Genomic DNA, 12,687 nt, shown 5'->3' on the forward strand with positions numbered 1-12,687 from the left:
AAAAACAAGACAACAGCCCAAATCTGGTGCTATTCTTTCTAAGTGTTTTTCTAAGTGCCAACCTAGACATTGCAGAAACCACAGAGCTCCATTACTTTGTCAAAAGTGAATTGTGTGGACACCGCCATGATTTGAATTGGGTCCACACAGGAAAAGAAGGGATTCAACCTTTCGAAACCTGCTCAGTTTTCTAATTGAAAATGGGCTTTTATTAGGCTTTTAGTGTGGGAGAAGACAGGTTTTACAAGGGCATGTCTGCTTCCCCTTTAAAACCACTAATAATAGTTTGGGGAGCCTGATTTCAATCAGCTAAACCAAGCAGGGGGAATTGGCTAAGTTCTTTCCTTCCTTTCTCTACAGTCCCTGTCATGGCTGGATGCACAAATCACTTATTACACTATAATGACAGATATCTGTGATAATCTGTTGTGGCTTTAGAAGTACAATCCAGAGTAAACATAACCCATCTGTGAATGAGAAAAAAGTGAGATGGCTAGTATTCTCATTCTGATGTAATAACCCATAACTGAGTTTGAATTTGGATGGGTACATCATGAGAAAGAGGTAAGTTCAAGAGAGAAGACAATCTCCTGAATGATCAGAAGTTTATTTTATTTATCTAGATTAGTTATGTACCTTTTCAAATTAAAAGACGTGCTCACAATCAGCACAACATGATAAAAAATAAGATCAAGAAATTGAAAGCAGTTTACAATAAAAACAGATAAACTAGGGCAGGGGTTTAATTTACAGGGCCTTCTGAAATAAAAATTGGGATCTGGAGTGCTTGGTGCTCAGTGAAAATGTGGATATAGTAGGAATCTCAGAAACATGGTGGGATGGGGAAAATCTACAGGATACAGTCATTCCTGGGTATAAGCTCTATAGGCAGGGCAGGGAGGGATGGGTTGGGGGACGTTTTGTGTTGTACATCAAAGAGATATAGGTGGAAATACTGGACCCTAATGGTTATTTAACAATGGGAGGTCAAATCCTTGAGGCTGATCTTGAGATGGAGAAGGAAATAAGGCAGATTACTAAACCAGTTACTGTTATTATACTGGGAGACTTACTGCCCTCACATTGACTAGGTAAAATTCTGCTCCCAAGTGATGAAACTACGTTCCTTATATATTTCCCAACTTAATGTGGAAGATAGTAGCTGATTGGTCTTCCGGTGATGGCGGCACGCTAGAGCAGACTCACCTCCCGGACCTCCCAGGGGTGAAGCTGCGCTCCAGCCGAAGGAGGGGGTGCGCAGGTTTGTCACCCCCCCAGGGACCCGGTTGAAGGGACCCTGGCCATGGAACTTTTGAGAGATTGCCTCTTCGACGGCGTAATGCCGGAGAATTGAGGTGCCTCTCCGTTCCGACGGTTCTCCATGCTGTGAGACCGAATGGACCCAAGCGACGCTGACCGGGGCAAGCGCAGGAGATCGAGCGTCCGAAAGAGAATGTAAACGAGGTCCGAGGACCGATTATGAACATGAGTCATTTAAGCGTTGATTAAAGAGAAAAGAAAGCTCCCCACCCTACCCTACAAAACAGACTAAGGCGAGCAGGGGCGGGACGCCTCCCAAGCGCATGAACTTTTGAGCGAGCGAGGGGGGGAGTTGAAGAAAAAACAGTTAAAACTGTTAAGAAGTACTTACCAAGGCGAGTTTGAACGTTTAAGCGCATATTCAGAGACTTTTTAAAAAATTGCGAAAGTAAACAAATCGAGAAAGATGGCGGGGAAGAGGACGGAAAAGGAGAAACTGTTGAAATCAAAAGTAACTGAGAGCCCAAAACCGGAAGGAACCAACGAGCTGGAAAAGACTTTGGCAGAATCCATGCACCCCCTGCTGGACCAGCTGAATAGGACCAGATGTCAACAATGACTCAGTGCACCACCGCTCAGCAAACTCAAATAAACGAGACTTTGAAAATGATGAATCAAACAGCTGAGAAGGTGAAAGAAGTGGATGCCACTGCCCAAAAGGTGAAGAAGAAAGTACAAAAATCGGAAAGGAAGCAAGTTTCCACAGAAGATCAGCTGCTACAATTACAAATGGAAAAAGGCTAATATGATTATTCGCTTTCAGGGCATGCCAGAGACTAAGGGTGAGAATCTGAAGAAAACGATGAGTGAAATACTGGCCCCAGTGACAGAGATGAAGGCAGAACTGTTGCTAAGCGATATGGATGTGGCTTATAGGTCATATTCAGGATATATAAAGAAAAATAATCTGCCTGGGGAAATTGTCGTAAGATTCTCAAAGAGGCATGTGAGGGATGCAATCCTGAAAGCAGTATCTGGAGTACCCCTGAAAGTTGGGGAGAATGTCATCAGAGTTCTAAAAGACATTCAATTTGAAATAAGACAAAGGAGGAAGAAATACAAAGATCTTGTTCTTTTCCTTCAGACAAATTCGATATAGATGGCTAACTCCAGAAGGCGTTACCTTCAAAATCAAGGATAAAAAAGAAAAGATTGACTCGGTGCTGAAAGCTCGGGAATTTTAAGACTCCAGTTGGGAGGGCCAGTGGAGGAAGAAAAAGACGGGGAGGACAGTAAGTCCAGTGGCGAGGTGGACTCGGGTTCTTCCGGAGGGGACTCTCTTTCAAAGAAAAGGGCACTCTCTTTCAAAGAAAAGGGCAGCAGCTCCCAAAAGTCCTTATAAGTTGCGGAAGAGACGGGGCAAGGAGAAGTGAAAGCTGAAGGACTCTGATTTGTGCCTTTGGAAAACTTTGAAATGAGATGCTTTGGGGTATTTCTTAATGGCAGTTAAATTTAAGAATTGAAAAAGCTAATGTTACTTTTGACTTAGTTTGTAATGGGATTAACGGGATTAAGACTTGATGTTTGTGTAAAATGATTAGAAGATCTCCTCTCTTGGGTTTTTAGTTACTAGTGGGTATCTTTACTTTGTCCCTAGATGTAGTCCCATACCTTATTTCTGTTGTAGTTTGTAGTGATTTAAAAAAAATACAATAAAAAAATCCCCTTCGGGGGGCTTAAAAAAGAAGAAGATAGTAGCTGATTGTATTCTATATTAGAATTTTAATGTTAGAAACTACTGTATTTCTATTAGTATTAGTTTTAATTTACTTTTATACACTTCTATATTTGCATACCTTAATTTTTATATGGTAATTAAAAAAAATTCCTTACTGGTGTATATTCTGATCATGGATTGTAAATAAAGTATTGATTGATTGATTGATTGATTGACTAGGTAAACATATGCTTGAGTGATGCTCTAGAAATGGAACTGGAATAATTGGTCACAGAGATCTTGGATTTGGTTCTGAGAGGGTTGAAAGACCTGGTGAGAGACATAGAGGTTGTAGCACCGGTTGGGAACAGTGACCACAATGCTATTAAATTCAGCATTCAGGTCAATGGAAAGGAATCTGTCAGCAAAAGGCTTTGGAACCTCTGCCAAGATGGTGGCTATCAACTAGCTGCTTCTAGAGCTCAGCTTGTTTCATTTTTTTTTTACCTTTTACCTTTTATCCTGCTCCAGCTCAGTTTTAATTACTTAGGCTGATTTTGCACTAGAACTGCCTCGATGTTGCGCCGCTGTTTGCCCCGATACTATTGGTCAATTTCACATCCGAAGCTGTGGGGTTGCATTTTGATTCGCGGCTTTACCCAATTTCCCCCACAGTTTCGTGATCCTGTTTTTCGAGGATCATGAAACTGCGGAGGAAATTGGGTGAAGCCGCCCTGCGGTCAAATGCAGCCCTGCGGCTTCGGGTGTGAAATTGACCAATAGTATCGGGGCAAACGGCGGCGCAACATCGAGGCAGCTCTAGTGCGAAATCAGCCAATGTCTCTTCTCCTCACTTCTCATGGACTAAGAATTAAAGGGCGCCTCTCACTGTATATCTCTTGGCTACATAAGAAAAGAAAAGAAAAAGCTTTCCTACAGAGGTCCAGTTACAAGATTAGCCTCTATAGGGAGGAAGAAGTGCCAATAAGCCCAGTCAGAATAGCCAAACAGCTTGTCTTGGACGACTTTATCTCATGGAGCAAGACAGTAAGTGACCTTCCTGGTTTTGCCTCCCCAAATAAATATGCAGCTCTGGAGACAGATTCAAATATCCAAGTAATTCAAGAAAGCTCTCCTCTCAGTGTCTCTGATCTCCTCACAAAAGATAATCCTACAGACCCACAAAGAAAGCCACTAAGGACTAGAAGATTTACAGAGCTTTCTAAAAGATCACCTATGAGATTTTATTGGACATCATTGCCTCCTTACTTGCCGAACAATCATATCCATCTTCCAGCAACTAAACTCCATATCCCATAAACTGGAATTATTACAAGAGACTCTAACCACTAACCTCCCCTCCAAAATTGTGTCAATTGCATTAGAAGGTGGATCAAAATTTTAAAAATCTAAGGCACGCACTCAGTCCCAAGCCAGCAAAATATTAACAACAGTTACCTGAGGGGTGACAGGGAACAAAGGGGATGGGATTTCCAGTATCTCATGCTGACTGCTACAAAATCAAATTGCTGTTTATAGCAGAAAATTGTGTAAAAGGAGGACACGGAGTAACCAAGAGACCAATTTTGAACTCTCTGAGACAGCTGCTGCATACAGAGTCCTGGTCTGTTTACCTTGAGGAAATTGAATGGCTCCCTAAAACTCCTGCGTGACAGTAAAACGACTCCAGCTTTATCTCACACTGCAAGTAGAGCGAGTCTTGGTTCACAGCCAACTGTTAGTGTACAGGAAAACTCACTCACTGAAACACAGAGTGAAACACAACCCTTCAGTCCCCCTAAAATTTATCTGCAGGAGAGTATAAACATACAGAGTCTGTTTTACTTGATTTAAAGAGATCCTTATGAAATCTGTGATCTAGAGCTGCTCCGTTAATCAATCTCCGCCTGAGGATGGGCCCAGGGAAAGTCAAGACAAAGCTGAACTCCAAATAGGAAAAAAAAACCAAGAAACTCTCTTAATTAAACTTTGACTTAGATTCAAGTCACAACCTCATAGATATTCATGAAAATCTCCAAAATGCCTCAAAATGAATCCTCGAAAGATACTATAATTGACTGCTGTGAAAGCAACTCTCTGCTTAGCCAAGTACACTGCAGCCAGAGTGAAGTACGCAGCCCGTGGGCCCTGCTTCCCTTGAATCCCTAACAGCCCAGGAGTTGGCCATTTTGCAGCAGTCCATTTTCAATCCTCCCAAACTACCAACCCTCAAGCAACCTACTACTTGGGCAGAAAGTTTTCAAACTAACACAAAGGGTGAAATTTGCATTCAGTCAACTAAGGAAGATTATATACTGATCCTTTTGGGCCAAGACTTCAAAGTTCAATTAAATTCTTAACATGGAATATTGCAGGCTGGGTATCATAGAGAGCTGATAGCTTTTTAAACTCTTTTTTGGCCCAACATGACATTATGACATGCCTTTGGGACCGCCTCTCCCCATATGAGCCCATAGAGCACTGAGATCTACAAATCAACACCTGTTGGTAGTCCCCAGCCCAAAGGATGTCCGACTTGCCTCAACTAGGGCCAGGGCTTTTTCGGCCCTGGCCCCTGCCTGGTGGAATGAGCTCTCATATGAGATCAGGGCCCTGTGGGATTTATTACAATTCCACGGGGCCTGTAAGACAGAGCTCTTCCACCAGGCTTTTAGTTGAGGTAGTGGGCATCACCCCCACCCCCCTTGATTGGCCTCCCATCAGTGTCGTGAACTTAAACAACCATCTGGGAAATATACCATCGGTTTTAGCTACTGAGTTATTAACTACATTCTCCATTGTATTTTAGGATTGTATGATTGTTTTATTGTTTAATCTTGTTTTAAATTCATTTTAACTGTCATTGTATATTGTTTTAACACTGATGGAACCTGCCTGTGGGGAGGGCAGGATACAAGCGTAATAAAATAAATAAATAAATAATAAATAAATAAAATCATCTGCCTCCAAGAAACCAGGTCCATGAAAATCTCCAAAATGCCTCAAAATGAATCCTCGAAAGATACTATAATTGACTGCTGTGAAAGCAACTCTCTGCTTAGCCAAGTACACTGCAGCCAGAGTGAAGTACGCAGCCCGTGGGCCCTGCTTCCCTTGAATCCCTAACAGCCCAGGAGTTGGCCATTTTGCAGCAGTCCATTTTCAATCCTCCCAAACTACCAACCCTCAAGCAACCTACTACTTGGGCAGAAAGTTTTCAAACTAACACAAAGGGTGAAATTTGCATTCAGTCAACTAAGGAAGATTATATACTGATCCTTTTGGGCCAAGACTTTAAAGTTCAATTAAATTCTTAACATGGAATATTGCAGGCTGGGTATCATAGAGAGCTGATAGCTTTTAAAACTCTTTTTTGGCCCAACATGACATCATGACATGCCTTTGGGACCGCCTCTCCCCATATGAGCCCATAGAGCACTGAGATCTACAAATCAACACCTGTTGGTAGTCCCCAGCCCAAAGGATGTCCGACTTGCCTCAACTAGGGCCAGGGCTTTTTCGGCCCTGGCCCCTGCCTGGTGGAATGAGCTCTCATATGAGATCAGGGCCCTGTGGGATTTATTACAATTCCACGGGGCCTGTAAGACAGAGCTCTTCCACCAGGCTTTTAGTTGAGGTAGTGGGCATCACCCCCACCCCCCTTGATTGGCCTCCCATCAGTGTCGTGAACTTAAACAACCATCTGGGAAATATACCATCGGTTTTAGCTACTGAGTTATTAACTACATTCTCCATTGTATTTTAGGATTGTATGATTGTTTTATTGTTTAATCTTGTTTTAAATTCATTTTAACTGTCATTGTATATTGTTTTAACACTGATGGAACCTGCCTGTGGGGAGGGCAGGATACAAGCGTAATAAAATAAATAATAAATAAATAAATAAAATCATTTGCCTCCAAGAAACCAGGTCCGAAGACCCACTGTAGATGGATTCATAACAGTCAACCTTTAAGCCACTCCAGGGGAAGGGAAAGGAAGGACCAAAGAGGAGGAGGAGGAGGAGATTGAATTTATACCCCGCCTTTCACTACCCAAGGGAGTCTCAGAGCGGCTTACAAACTCCTTTCCCTTCACCTCCCCACGACAGACACCCTGTGAGGTAGGTGGGGCTGAGAGAACTCTGACAGAAACTGCTCTTTTTCAAGAACAGCTATGCCAGAACTATGGCGTGCACAAGGTCATCCAGCCAGGTGCAAGTGGAGGAGTGGGGAATCAAACCTGGTTCTCCCAGATTAGAGTCCGTGCACTTAATCACTACACCAAACTGGCTTAATTTGAGGCTAATTGCCTTCCCTTCACTCCTGGAAACATGCCACTGCTGTGGCACAACTCAGGGAGGGAAGGGGAGGCATTTAAAAATGCCTTCCCTTCACTCATGGAGTCACATTGCCTCGGCCATACGACTCCACAAGTGAAAGGAATACCTTCTCCATGCCACTCTGTGGCAGCAGCTGTGGTTCAACTTGTTGATATAGCTGGCCCAAATAAAAGCTGAATACTATTGACTTTTAATCAGGCCACCTAAATCGGTAGCCGAATCAGACTGGAGAATCTGATTAAGCTGAATAAATACCCAAATAATACCCATAAGGTATTACTTGGCTATTTATTCAGCTCAGTATATACCGAATGCACACCCCTACTCCTTGCCTTTGGGAATCTCATTTCCACATGCTTTACTCATCCAAAACAAATCCAGATACATCATGACCCAACTATGAAGCCTTCCAACATGGCCACCAGAAACAGCTGATGGAGTCAAAAGATGAATAAAGCAATTGAGCTTTAGCAAGACTCATGAAAATGATATTCCCAGAGATTATAAAATCAAATACCGACTGGTGGGCCCCAATGCTCTCAGCACTTACCAGTTGGCCTGCATCCCCACAGACTGGGGCCTTACAATTATTGTTCCAATGTACAAGAAAGGAGAAAAGTCAAATCCTGCCAACTATCAACTGATCAGTCCCCTTAGTCATTAGTAAACTGTATTCTGGACACCTTGTACTGGAAACTTCTTGATTGATTAGATCAAGAAAACATACTGATGGGTGAGCAGGCAGGCTTCATAGCTGGCTGTTCCACTTCAGACTATGCCTGATCTCGCACCATCTTGCGGAAAAGTAGAGCTCTAAGCCTAATGGGGCACTTTATGCTGCCTTCGTGGACTTCAAAGCAGCATTTGACAGTATCCCCAGGAACAGGCTTTGGGCAAAGTTTGAGAAGTCTCTCATAGACTGAAGACTCTACATACTTATCCACTCGCTGCATGAAGGAAATTTCCTAAAAGTAAGATGCAGTCCTCAAGGCCACCTCTCCAATCAGATCCCACTGGACAAAACAGTTAGGGTTGCATTTTGGACCCTCTGTTGTTTAACTATTACATCAACTCTTTGATGTAACACCTAGGAAATCCAAGTTTTCCTTTTCCAAAGCTTGCTGACAAAACAATCCCTGTCTTACTATACGCAGATGATACTGTTATCTTCTCTTTTTTTGTATTTCTCTGTGTGTGTGTGTGCGTGTGTGTGTTTGCTTGCATGCCTGGAAGTCATGATGACTTCTGGTAAACCCTATTGGGGGCTTGGTCATTTTTCAGAGAGGTGGCTTGATCGCCTGCCTCTGTGTCCTGAACCCTGGTATTCCTTGCAATTAACTACCAAAAAAACAATGTCCTCATCTTTACCCAAAAAAAGCCACCAAAACCATAGATGGCAAATTGAGGGCCTCAACATCAAACAAACAAAAATATTCAAATACCTTGGATGGACACTGGAGTCCAGTTGGATGGACACTGGAGAGATCAGGCACTGCACACTGCAGAGACTGCCCACAGAGAAACCTCCACTAGTATACAATTCCACTTCACAAAAAGGGCCTCCTTTATCCCTGCAGCAATCAAGGTTTTCCAAGGGAAGGTTGTCACCCAGTTCTTGTATGGTTCCTAGCTCTGTATTTATAAAGAAAGACACCTACTGGAAGCAGTATAAACTAAGTTCCTAAGAATGATTTTTGGAGTCCTACAGTGTGTTCCAAATGCCCTTCTCAGACTAGAGGCTGGGCTGATCGCCTTGAAGGCACATTATGGGTCTACTCACAACAACCTACTGGCTAAAACTCATTTTCAATCCCCTTGATTTTTGTTGACAGTGTTGTTATAAACACTATAGCCACAGCGCAACCAGGCAAAGAGTGGTAGAGGAGAAACTCTAGGAGCACAGCCTCTCCCCTGAAGTTTTACTGCATCTTGGCTATCAAAAGCAAAATAAACAATTAAACAGTAGTTCTGGGACCATGCCCAACAATCAAATAGGGCACAGATTCAGAAATATCCAGTTATTCTGCAGCATGCTAAATGTTTTCAGCCATCAGGTTGTGTTAGATCCCTTGAGATCTCCAAGTATTGGAGAATCTTTACCCTGGCACACTTTAATGCTCTACCTTCAGCCCTTCTGGAAGGCAGATTTACCATTGTGTCCCACTCCCTCAATGGCTTTGTCCATGTCATATGGGGAAAGTAGAGTCTATAGAACATGTTCTGCTGCACTGTCCATTCTATAATGACATCCAACATCAGTATATTGCTCAAGTTCTGTGAACTACATTTGGGAAAATCTGAACAACTTGTCTCTCTTCTTCTTCCAGACTCCTCTCAGGAGATAACCCACAAAGTTGCCAAATTTTGCCACCAGGCATGTGGGATACACAAGTGGCTGATTGTGCCTCAGTAACTTACCTGTCTGTTGTAGGAGGGATTTACTTTTCTTGTCCCACTTCTTAATCTGTGTTCATTGTTTTATGTTTGCTGCATTGCATGCATTTTATTATTTGCTGATTCTTCAGAGCTGACCTTGTATTGAAATAAAGTTTCAATGACCAATGGAAAGTTACCCCTAAAGTCAAAAAATTTAACATTTGATTTCAAAAGAGGGAACTGTACAAAAATAAGGGGAATAACTAAAAGGAAACTTAAAGTGAAACACAAGAGATTCAGATCCCTAAAGCAGGGGTGGCCAAACTTGCTTAACGTAAGAGCCACATCGAATAAACATCAGATGTTTGAGAGCCACAAGACATTAACAAATATTACACACAAATTTTATTGGGAAATATGCAAATTTGCTTTTTATTAACATTAAATGAGGCAGCCAAAAATAAAAACAAAAGGGGTAAAACAGATATTGATAATGATATTTCTTTGTCCAATTATATTTATTTGTCTGCTAATGATATTTATTTGTGTGTGTGTGTGAGAGAGAGAGAGAGAGAGAGAGTAAATGGGGAGACGGAGGGGGAGGAAGGAAGAGAGAGAAAGAAAGAAAGGGAGGGAGAAAGGGAGAAAGGAAAAAAGAGAAAGAAAGGTGGAAAGAAAGTATATAGATGGGGAGGGAGGGGAAAGAGAGAGAAAGAAAGAAAAATAGATGGAAGAGGGAGGGGAAGGAAGGAAGAGAGAGAGAGAGAAACAGAGAGAAACAAAGAAAGCAAATAGATGGGAAGGGAGGGGGAGGAAGGATAGATGGAATAAAGGGAGAAAGAGAAAGGTAGAAAGAATGAAAAATGTGGAAAGAAAGAAGGAGAGAGAGAGAAACAGAAACAAAGAAAGCAAATAGATGGGGAGGGGTCAAATAGATGAAGGGGGGAGGAAGGAAGGAAAAGAGAGAGAAAAAGAATGAAAGGAAAGAAGGGAGAAAGAGAGAAAGAAAGGTAGAAAGAAAGAAATAGATGGAAAGAAAGCAAATAGATGGGGGAGGGAGGGAAGAAGTGGAAAAGAGAGAAAGAGAGAGAGAGGAGGAAATAAAGTAACTTTAACTTTAAATGGGCCCTCCAAGCCCCCCATGCCCCCACACTGGCTGGCTTGGCTTGGAGAAGAGATTTAAAGAGAGAGATTTAAAGTTAAAGTTGCTTTCTTTCTCTGCTTCCTCCCGCCTCAGGCCTACCCAGGGAGGGGAACACTGGCTGGGGAAGGGAAGACCAATCGGGGAGGCATGCCTCCCCTTCGCTTCCCCAGCTGTCCTGCTGGGGGCCACACAACATGTGTGAAAGAGCCACATGTGGCTCTCAAGCCACAGTTTGGCCACCCTTGCCCTAGAGGATGCTTGGAAGCTATTTAAAACCACACTAAATTGAAGCCCAGATAGAATACATTCCAAAGGTTAGGAAAGGCAATGCCAAGTCTAAAAGAAGCCAGCATAAGAAGGATTACAGTGGGTAAGGAACATGAAGTAACAAAGACACTGTAATAAGACACAGAGCCAGTTTGGTGTAGTGGTTAAGTGCGCGGACTCTAATCTGGGAGAACCGGGTTTGATTCCCCACTCCTCCACTTGCACCCGGCTGGATGACCTTGGGCAAGCTGTAGTTCTGATAAGAGCTGTTCTTGAAAAAGAGCAGTTTCTGTCAAGAGCTCTCTCAGCCCCACCTACCTCACAGGGTGTCTGTTGTGGGGAGGGGAAGGGGAAGGAGTTTGTAAGCCGCTCTGAGACTCCTTTGGGTAGTGAAGGGCGGGGTATAAATCCAATCTCTTCTTCTTCTCTTCTAAATAAAATAAAATTCTAATTATAATTACTTTATATATTGTGTGCAGTTATTTTTATATAGTAAAGTGTACAAAAATATGTAAATATAATCTTCAAAAAATAAATACAATATGAATCAAATGGAAAGAAGAATCGTCTGAAAGAAGAATCACACGAGGATACCAGGTATAAATGCATTTGTTTCGTTAAACTTCTTCAGTGAACCAGTATCAATAATGATACAAATATATTTTTCTCTCCAAGGTATGTGAATGCCAGAGAGGTAACAATCATTCCAAAGTAGTTCAATAGTAGTTCGCAAAATCTTGTTCATGGGGCACCAGTTCAAAGTAACAGAATCGCTGGAGATTAACCAAAGACTTCTAATGCTGGTATAGCCCGCTATGACAGCTTCTAATGCTGGTAGAGCAGGATGGTGGTGCATGGGCCTGAATCCCAAGTGGTGAATTGCAGCTGGGAAAGAAGCCCTGTGTGTGCTGCCCCCCCCCCCCCGCACAGCTGTGGTCGGCAACAGCCCCTCTCCCTTCCTGCTAAAAGATTTAAAGGGCTTCAGCTGATTGGTGAGGAGCATGTGGCCTGCTGACCAGCGGGAGCCACCCCCCGAAACACCCCCCAAATCCCCCCGCCAGATTGACCAGGGGACCTGGCAACCTTAGATGTTATTATAGATTATCAATGTTAACTGAGGCTAATGTAAGGGTTAATATCTGTTGGTTAATCTATTGTGATAAAAATACATGCATTTTCATATCTTTGTTAATATCTGTTAATGTTTAAATCACTAAAAGTATTATTTGACCTGCATGTTTTCTTAACATCTATGTACTTAATTCTATTTGTTTGTTCATTTCCCCCTTTTTTCAAATTTATTTGTGTCAACATGATTTAAATCAAACCAACGCTTCTCATGAAATCTGAATGCAGTCTAGTATTGCTGAAGGGTTTTTTGGGGACAAGCAAGTCGTATTGATAGGAAACCATGTTATATTGTAACTTTTAAACTCAGTAACCAGAACAAAATGGCCCTTGCTAGAACCATCTGTGTCGTAAACAAAAGGATTACTCTTGCTGCTAGTCTTACATGTAAGATACCGAGTGGAATATATTACACCTGGGGATCTGATTCTCAGGCTTTTACTTTTCCTCTTG

General features: G+C 42.4%; 1 protein-coding gene across 1 annotated transcript in view; it reads left to right on the plus strand.

The window, feature by feature from the left end:
* SCGN (secretagogin, EF-hand calcium binding protein) overlaps positions 1–12,687 on the plus strand; it is a 31,772-nt gene that overhangs the window by 3,259 nt on the left and 15,826 nt on the right. The window lies entirely within an intron of this gene.

Source organism: Gekko japonicus, unplaced genomic scaffold (assembly GCF_001447785.1).
Source record: "Gekko japonicus isolate JY-2015 unplaced genomic scaffold, Gekko_japonicus_V1.1 scaffold1872, whole genome shotgun sequence".
Classification (NCBI taxonomy): Eukaryota; Metazoa; Chordata; class Lepidosauria; order Squamata; family Gekkonidae; genus Gekko; species Gekko japonicus.